Raw genomic sequence first — 9,119 nt, 5'->3', positions numbered from 1 at the left:
AACATTTAAACAGGCTTTAAATAGCCATGAAAACACAACTGCAATGCAAAGCGTGCCCACCTAATTAATGTAATTAAAGTATCAACCTCTGAGCCTGCATGGAGGATCACTGCAGCTCCCCCCCTGAGCCCAAACCTGCCCTGTGCATTAAGCAGAGTTTAGCAGTCCTGATGACAGGTTTCACAAGGGATGGCTCAGCAGTGACAGCAAGCCGAGGTGGTGGGGGCTCTTTGCTTGGTTGGAGAAGCCAGCAGGCACAGCTTAAAAGCAAGGACGCGCCTCCTGCACCCGCTTCCATGTGCTGCCCACCTCCTCTCTCTCCTCCAGATGTTGGCACCTTCTTCCACCTTGCCTGCTCCCTCACCACACGCTGGGGACCACACGCTCCTGTACTCCTCATGAGGGATTCAGGGCTTCTGTCTCAGGGCATCAAAACCCTGAAACCCTGGAAAAAACACCAGGCTAGCTTAGTGTTCAGGTGATCTCTTTTTAAATGGGGATGGCTTATAGTTGCCTCTGATTTCTGCATCAGCACACTATGTGGAGGACAAGACTCAAGATTTTTCCAGGAAATCCCAGGCAAAGAAATACTTTGTGTTTCTTTTAAAAAAGTCAGACCAGAGGAACACAGAAACAGGACTGGAGAAGCATGCCCAACCTCACACATTGTAAGAAAACGATGTAATGACTACATATGGTTAACCTTGGAATAGATGATATCACCCAGGCTGTCCTTTCTGAAGGCAAAATCAAGGAGTAGAAACAAATACAGTGCTTGATTTGACTATGCCCTTGAGAGAGATTTCTCTGTACTGCCATTGAGCCAGTTACACTAACAGTTGCAATAAAGGCTTTCCCTGATGTTCCCTTATATCAGCCCTCTTCTTTAGTCAGCCAAGACCACTTCATATGAGGTTGCTAAGCATCCCCTAACAAGAAAATTTTGTGTTTGTCACTAACTTGGATTAGGTTTGGTTTTAACTACCGCAAGTGAAATAAATCTGACCCTAGATCTCATTGTTAGTCATCTGGATTATCCAATTCCCCCCAGATCTGCAGATGATCGATCACCTGAAAACCCGCATAACCTCCAGCAGGCATATGTAAGGAGAGACTAGAGAGCCATTCCTGTGTCATTATCCCTTTGGAATTAAACAAACCTCCACCAATAACACTTCTGAGAGTCCTGTCTCTTTGTTAAGACCTGTGCTATTTTCTTATACGTGTTTATTTTTTTAAGTCATCTAAATTCAGACCACAAACTTCTGCCTTTACCCACTCTCTCTTTCCCAATCCCCGGGACAAAGTCCTGCACAGGAGCAGAGCCAGGAGCTCTCCCAGGACTCCGTCCTCCACCTACGACAGATTTACAGTAAAAGCAAATGTCTAACAAAGTCCTGCAGGTCAGCTCTTGTGCTCAGGGATCCCAAATCTTCTGACATAGCCAAAAAACAGTTCTGAAATATTTTTTCCCAAAGCCAGAAGTTCCCGTTTTTTACATGCAATGCTTGGTAACCCCCAAACCTTCATTCCTTACCCTACCTCTCCCAGTGCTTTCTGCTGGCTTGGATTGCCCAGGGGATGGCTCTTATAGGAGCTGTGCTCAGTCTGAGCTGATTTTGGGCCTAAGAAATTACAAGATTACCACGTTGTATTTCCTGTTTTATTTATTTAATTTTCACTGAGTCATTCGTCTACTACTTTGCAGAGAGAGCTGGGTCTGTTCAGCCTGGAGAAATGAAAGTGAGGGGGGATCTCACTGCTGCCCACAACTGCCTGATGAGGGGGTGCAGAGGAGACAGAGCCAGACTCTCCTCTAAGATGTACTCAGGCACAAGCTGAAACAAGGAAAACTGCAGTCTGTTAAGGGAAAAAATCACCATGCAGATGGTCAAACAGTGAAACAAGGGACCTGACAAACTGTGGGACCTACATCGTTAGAGATATTCAAAACTCATCTGGGCAAGACCCTGAGTAACCTGATCTAGTTGGCCCTGATGGGTCATTGGAATGTGCTTGGACTACAGACCTCCTGAAGTCCCTTCCTACCCACCTTATTTTGTGTTTCCACGTATTTTGTGATTCTGTAAGGAGCTAAACAAACCCCCACTTTGAGACCTTGTCCTTAAGCCTCCAGATAACGTTCATTACAGCAGCCGATGGGCTTGCTGATGGAGTGAGCTAATTGATACCACTGACATTGGCATCCGAGCATCTGATTTGGAGCAGAAGGCTGAGAGCAGGGCTGTGTGTGGAGACACACCAGCAGTGCAGAGCTCTCATATCACATGGGCAGGCATCAGTGGCAGTATCAGTCACATCGCTTTGGTGGCCCTGTGGTGTCAGTGCCTGCAGAAGAAGCAAGGCTCTAAAGTACATGTAAAGACAAAAAAAGGAGGCTCAGCTCTACACTCGGTATCCTGTGTGTATAGGGTAATTAATCACACCAGATATTAGTAATTAAGAATAACTATCATGTGTCTCCTGGTAGATAAGTATGCATGCTCTCTGGGTCTCATTATGCCTCCCCTACATTGTGGTAAGTACACTGCCATTAACAGCACTACTTCAGACACAGTCCAAGTCTTCCCAAAGTGACAGGCAAGCAGGTTTTCCATGGGTTTCCATCTTCCTCGTGGTAAATCACTTACATCCCTTACTGGAATGGATTTAGCAGCACAAACGTGCCTTACCCCAGGGTCTCTCCCCTTCTCTGTCTTTGCAGCTCAGAGCACTGGATAATCACGTTTGGCTGTGGTAAATGTGCCACTACAAATGTCAGTGCTGGGACCACAAGGATAATCCCATGCCAGTCGAGCTTAATTAGGTAAAAGAGCAACATGCAAAGGGTTATTTCATTACATCCTTAGTTGTTTGTGTGATTAATAATGTAAACTGACACCTCATTAGCTTCTGAAGAGGGAGAGGATAGGTGCAGAAGTCTATCTATTAATGGGAGATAAAAAGGAGCAGTATCATTTCAAAAGGCAGCAGTATTTATCACAATGCATTTGAAGTTGAAATATCTGAAATGCATGATGTTGTTCTGTAAAACTACAAATGAGTATTCTTGCAATTGTAAAACACATCAGGGTCTTCGTGCTGCCTTTAATTTGTCAGTTCACCTTCAAGAATTTAATGAACTTGTCTAGGTTACGAAATGTTTTATTCAAGATGAAGGCTGATATCATCATTTAAGATGTAAATCCTAAACTAATAGAAGCTGAAGTTGATAAAATAGCAATTAATTCACATTGAGAGTAACAAAAATTAACAAACTATTGTTCAAATATTTATAGCAGGAAAGTTCTGTTACTTGCTCATTGATACAGTTTTGAAGACTGACTTTGAAAGCACAAAACCTGGCTTTCTGTCAAGCAGAGTGCTCTCCCATATGAAGCTGCCTGGCATTTACTGCAACAGAAACAGCCCCAGCAACAGCAACACCCGCTTCCAGAGGGGACTCTGGGACCATTCATTTCTAAGCTTCCCAATTTTTCTCTTGCTGTTTGCTGTCCTGAAAGTTTAACCTCTTTTTCATTATAAATGGAGATCTGGGATGGGGGGGCTCAAATGATTCACTGAAGAGCTGTAATACTGCAGCTGGGGGGTGCCACACACACTTCACTGCGCTTGGCTGGTCTGATTTAAAAATTTGATATGTCATATATCCAGAGCAGCTTTCTAACCCCAGCAATAGACTTTTTTCTCTCCTGAGCTTTGTAGACTTAGTGAAAAGAAAAAACTGCAAATATAAGCCTAGGAAAAGCTTCATGTTTCTACATGATGAGGATCTGATCTATGTCACATTACATTGCTCAAGGTTAGGCATCAGCAATACGTGTAGCTACCAGGGATGCGAATGCATATCAAGAAGACCACACAGAGTGGTAGGGCTAGAAAGGATCCAGTTTCTCTCCATAAGGAAGGTACTGGCATGGGCCAAGAGAAACCTTTCTGCACAGAGCAGGTATCCCATTTCAGATCATCAGGCAGCTTGCCAGAATATCTGGACCTGAGACACAAAGCTTGAGCCTGGAAATGGCTCCTTTGGTTACAGAGGCGGGTTGTGAAGCTTCATGGCCTTGTCTCAATCACATAGCAATAGCAAGACATGCTGCATCATTAATGGGAAAGAGAGAGAGAAAAGAGAGGGGAAGGCATCACTCCTGTAACCCTACCCATTAAATCTGCCCCCAGGCAGATGGACCACCAGCCTCAGCTGCTGCATTTATTCTCTTCCTCCATCTGGATTACAGACTGTTCAATTAAGATCTCCAAGGAATTCAAAAATCAGAGGTGTACTTCCAGACCCTTCCATGAATTCTCTGCTGGACCCAGATATCCAAACAAAGAGGGAAAAGAAGGTGTGTGCAAACATTTGCAGGTGGCTGCTCATCAATGCATGCAGTCATTTTCATCCCAGCCAGTTCTCTCAAGCCAAAGTAAAAATTAAAGTTGGCATTTCACTCTGCAGGCAGATGTGTTTCATAATGCATAGGCAGGATATATTTTATTAATTCTGTTTTTTTGTGGATCTCTGTTTGCATAAGTTTCATCCTTCCATGACGCTGCTTGGCTCCATGGGTTGTGTGTTTTTTCCCCTCCTGTGGGATGCTGTTAGAGGCTGATGCAGGGAGCTGAGCAGGTTCCAGAGAGCTCTGCGGGTGGGACAGCAGCAGCAGGGTCCTTGGGACAGAGGCATGGGAGTCCCAGCCTCCCGAATCCACAGTTGAATGTTGCTCTTCTGGCTGTGTAAGTCTTGTGAGTGCAGAGTCACCTCTACCAAACAGCCAGTTTACAGAGCTCCCTTGATATTCACCTAAAACCTGTTTCGCAGTGTTTTGTATTTTCCTTTAATAAGCTTTTTGGAAGAATCATTTGCTTATAGGATCTAACTGGTGAAGGGGAAGAAAAACAAGCATGGAGATTTCAGTGCTGAATGCTTCCTCTCTGCGGTGACAGATGTGTGATAAAACCCAGTTTCCTAGGAGGCCACGCTGCTCTCCCAGCCCCCCTGCCAAACACATTCATTACGTTCAGGTAGTTGGCAGCACTCATTGTGTGTGTCAAACTTCAAGACATGCAGCTGCTGGAAGCAGAGAAGCAGCTGGGAGGGAATCAACAGTGGTGGGGCCAAGGGGGAATTTGGGCAATGCTCTAGCCCTGTATGACCCCTGTCAGCTGCCCTTTACATCACTGCAATGCAGCACGGGCTCTCACAGCCCTGCGCTGGTAAGACCAAGGATATTTGCTCACTTCAGCCATCCCAAGCTTGCTCTGATGCGAGTATGCAAATCAAGAATCCCCTCCCATTTCCAGTGAAGCACCAAGCTGTTTTTTCCTGTTATTCTGATTCGTTTTTCTAAACAAGGTGCTATAGTCTTTCTGAGCAGCTTCCTCCACTTGGATTTACTGTCAAGGGATGTAGGCATGACCAGTCATAAAACAGAGGTGACCAGCACACAGCCAGCACTGACGGTGAGGCAACCTGGCTTTTATCCTCTTTACCTCCCATGTTAGAGAGTAGGCAACACACGGGCACCATCCCTGCGATGACTGTCTGCCTGACCTGGGCAGCTCTCCCTCCTGTACCCTTCACTTCCATTCCCACTTATAGCTGGTTGTTGTTGTTGTTTTTATTTTTTCTTCTTCTTCTTCTTTTTTTTTTTTTTTCCCCCCTGTAAGGTAAAAACAAAACAAAACAAACAAAACAACAACAACAACAAAACAAACAAACAAAAAAACACAAAACAAAACAAAACAAAAAAAAAAAAAAAAAAAAAACACACAGGGTCTGGAAGCAGGCAAAAGCACAAGTTAATAATGTACAAGTCATTTGGAAACAAGCACAAGACCAGCCACTAATGGTACCAGCTGGGGACCTGCACTTATTTTACATAACGCAGCCCCAGGGCCAAGCTTTTGTGAGCTGGGGCTATGCAGAAGCATAATACAAACAGTTATTTTTGGAGCAGTATTTCTAGGCTGGTCTCAGTGTATGTGTTTAGCATTTTTTTTCCTCTCTCTCCTCCTTTTCCAAAATCTTTTGGGCCATCTTTCAGTATTTCTCTCAGGAAGCATCGCTGAGCACTGTGTTGTTCAGCTTTTTTTTTTTTTTTCTCCTTGTGAAACTGCACCATTTCACAAGGTCAGCCTAGAAAGCGAGTACAGAAATCTTCATGCTCTTTCTTTAGGGACATGTTACACCAAATAAGAGAGGAAGAATGGTAGGACCTTTAAGAAAGACACTTTCAGTAAGAACACATTGCATTAGAGAACGTGAACAGACTCAAAGTGCCAAAACTGTGCTTGGGGCAATACAGGATTTAGGGAGACAAGATGTCTTTCGGACCCAGAAGATGTTTTCAAGGTCAGCTTTTTAAAGTGTTTCTGAAAGAAACAGGAGGATATTTCTAAGAAGAATATGTCATACTTGAGATCACTGGCATCTTATTTTGGTATGACAAATCAGATCTCTCCACCCCCTACCTGCTTTGACTAACTTTAATTATCAAATCAGTAAAACATCCTAAGGAGTGGAAGTGGATATCCCCCTTACCCCAGAAAAAAAAAAAAAAAAGTCAGAATCTACCTTGAATTTTTTTAATTTTGTAACCTACACATCATTGGAAAATATGGAAGAGTACCACAACCTATCCAGTTCACCACAAATCCCCTTTATGGTATTAAAAGATTCAGATCCAAAATATGTGGGTTAAACTAAAAAAAAAAAAAAAAAAAAAAGGAATATGAAAAGGCATGATAAATAAAATACAAATATCGATTGAAAGTTCTTGTAGAAATATGTAAATTTTCTCCTACATATATATACACTGTACATAGAGAGATTTGAAAATGAAGTTCCTGAGACTATACAAAACCTCAATATTTACCACTAAGACAAACTTTTCGGGAAGCATGCTGGATGATCCACAGTGCTGAGGAGCACGATAGCTGCAATACTGCATGTTTAACAGATGTGGTATTCCTGCACTGCTCTCACACACAAAAATGCAGGCAGCCCTGCACTAAGCCAATATTTAAGTCATTGTTGCCAATGACATGAATAAATAAAGTAGATTGATTGCTCTTTCTGGGCTTGTCCTCTGTGATTGTGTGCAGAGAGAACTGCTGAGTAACTCCATATACCTGCCTCTGGAGAAAGGGACTTCCAAGTTTGTGCCTTTTAATTTTGTGGACACCTCATGGATGTGGCACTTAAGGGATGTAGTTTTGTGGTGGACATGGTAGTGTTAGCTTGATACTTGGACTTGGTGATTTTCAGGGTCTTTTCCAACCTAAATTATTCTATTATTCCAAGATTAATTAAGCCTTCAGACAGCTTCACACAGTGAACGCAAGGACTACCATGCAGACAGACTTCATCTGTGCAATAAGTAGGGGCACGAAGTAATAACAGGTTACAGCAATCCATATTCCTCCTTGCTACCTTCTCTTTGCCCTTGAAGATGCTTGTAGCACACGGATAGGAAATACAGGTATTTCTCTGCATGTGTTCAGCCCCCTCTATCAATTAAGGTAGGAAAGAGTCCCTCTCTGTCAAAACATAGTTAAATTTTGGCTCCGCACTCTCAAATGCCACTTGCCTGTTTCACTCATGTTGGCATCTCACATTTTAAATGTTGCTGTAATATCCAGGTGGCAGAATCAAGACTAGGCAAAGCAAAACAACATCTTTCACTGTGATGAGCAGCAGACACACTTCTAGCAAAGTGCACATTTTCAAGATGGAAAAGACATTTTCTATGATTTTTTTTTTTTTTTTTAATGCAAGAAGTATTGCTTATGCTGGTATTTTGCATTTAATATTGAAAAGTAAGGCTAACATCAGGCCCCAAACTCTTCAGATTGCCAGTGCCAGCTGTCTTCATCCCTTTAGTTAATGAACTTGTGATTAAAAAAATACTGGTAATCAAGTGTTAAGGCCAAGAGGCCATCATCTTACAAGAACAGAAAAAAAATATTGAATAAACAAAAATTCCAAGAAACAGTTCTGATCTAAAAAGGCAAATTACTTAGTATTTCAAGTGTCTAGATAACCTTGACTTGGAAAAAACAAACAAACAAAACAAACAAGACTCTGAGAAAAGGGTGCCCATCAGCCCCCATCACAAAATTATAAAGAAAAAAGTTTTACTTGATCAAAACTCAGCTTTTTTTTTTTTTCCTGCCACAGGGTTTACAGAGTTTTAAAACCAAAACCTTCTTGTTCTGACAAGACCTGTGCTACAAGCAGATTATTCACAAAAGACTATTTTGAAGATCCACCCCAACAGGCCACTTGAATTTTATTTTTATGTTTAAATAAGAACTTATCTAGACTGTGTATTGTCCCAATATTCTTCACATAGAATATTTTTAAGTAAACAAAATTGTTATGGAACCAAAAAAAAAAATAGTAACAGCAAGCTTAAGCTTTGAGTTGGAACATAAACCATAATAGATTTCAACAATAATAAACACAAACAAAGAGCAAGACATTGGGAATCTAAATTTCTTCTTTGCATCAAATGCTTTTAGTATAAGTTGAATCAGTGCCTTGGCATTTAACCTGCATTTTGTTGTTACCTGGTAACAAAGGCAACCAGCCTTTTTTCACCAGGTCCAGGTGCACATGGAGACATTCACTTTTTGCAGACAGTTTTCACTTGTCCATCAGCCACACACATATACTATTAACATACAGATTTAATTTACTGCAAGCACTACTTGACAGATGCAACAGGAATTAACCAGCACAACAGGACCATTTATGTGGTGTTAAATGAGACTATTTATCAGCATGGAGGGTCCTTAAAACCTTTCTGACTGTTTTTCCTAATCTTGTTAAACTCCTTTCACTTGTGACAGCTCAGATGTGCCTGAGGTGTGCTAACAGAGCTGTCTGGTGCTTTACACCAGCTGGGGAGCAGGGTTCAGATTATTCTGAAAAGAAAAAGAACAACCCTGTTCTTTGGGGTTGCAAGGGGAGTTCCATTTCCTGGCTAATATATTCTGCTTGATTTATAGAAACTAAACAAAGCACATTCAGTCATTGTTGGCAATCAAATGATTGTGAACGTTAGGACCATGTAAGCAATAGCACCTTCATATCC

The 9,119-nt window shown here is 42.1% G+C and overlaps 1 long non-coding RNA gene across 1 annotated transcript; it reads right to left on the bottom strand.

Annotated features, from left to right (window-relative positions):
* Positions 1 to 2,487: 2,487 nt before the first annotated feature.
* Positions 2,488 to 8,778, bottom strand: LOC137865612 (uncharacterized). Its single transcript, XR_011102022.1, has 2 exons — positions 8,576 to 8,778; positions 2,488 to 5,660 (listed from the first exon to the last, which is right to left on the bottom strand). It is a non-coding gene; the product is annotated as an uncharacterized lncRNA (long non-coding RNA).
* Between the last annotated feature and the right edge of the window lie 341 nt (positions 8,779 to 9,119).

Source organism: Anas acuta, chromosome 16, assembly GCF_963932015.1.
Source record: "Anas acuta chromosome 16, bAnaAcu1.1, whole genome shotgun sequence".
NCBI classification, from domain to species: Eukaryota; Metazoa; Chordata; class Aves; order Anseriformes; family Anatidae; genus Anas; species Anas acuta.
Note: the sequence above shows the minus strand (reverse complement) of the source record. Positions and strands in the feature narration are given on the sequence as shown.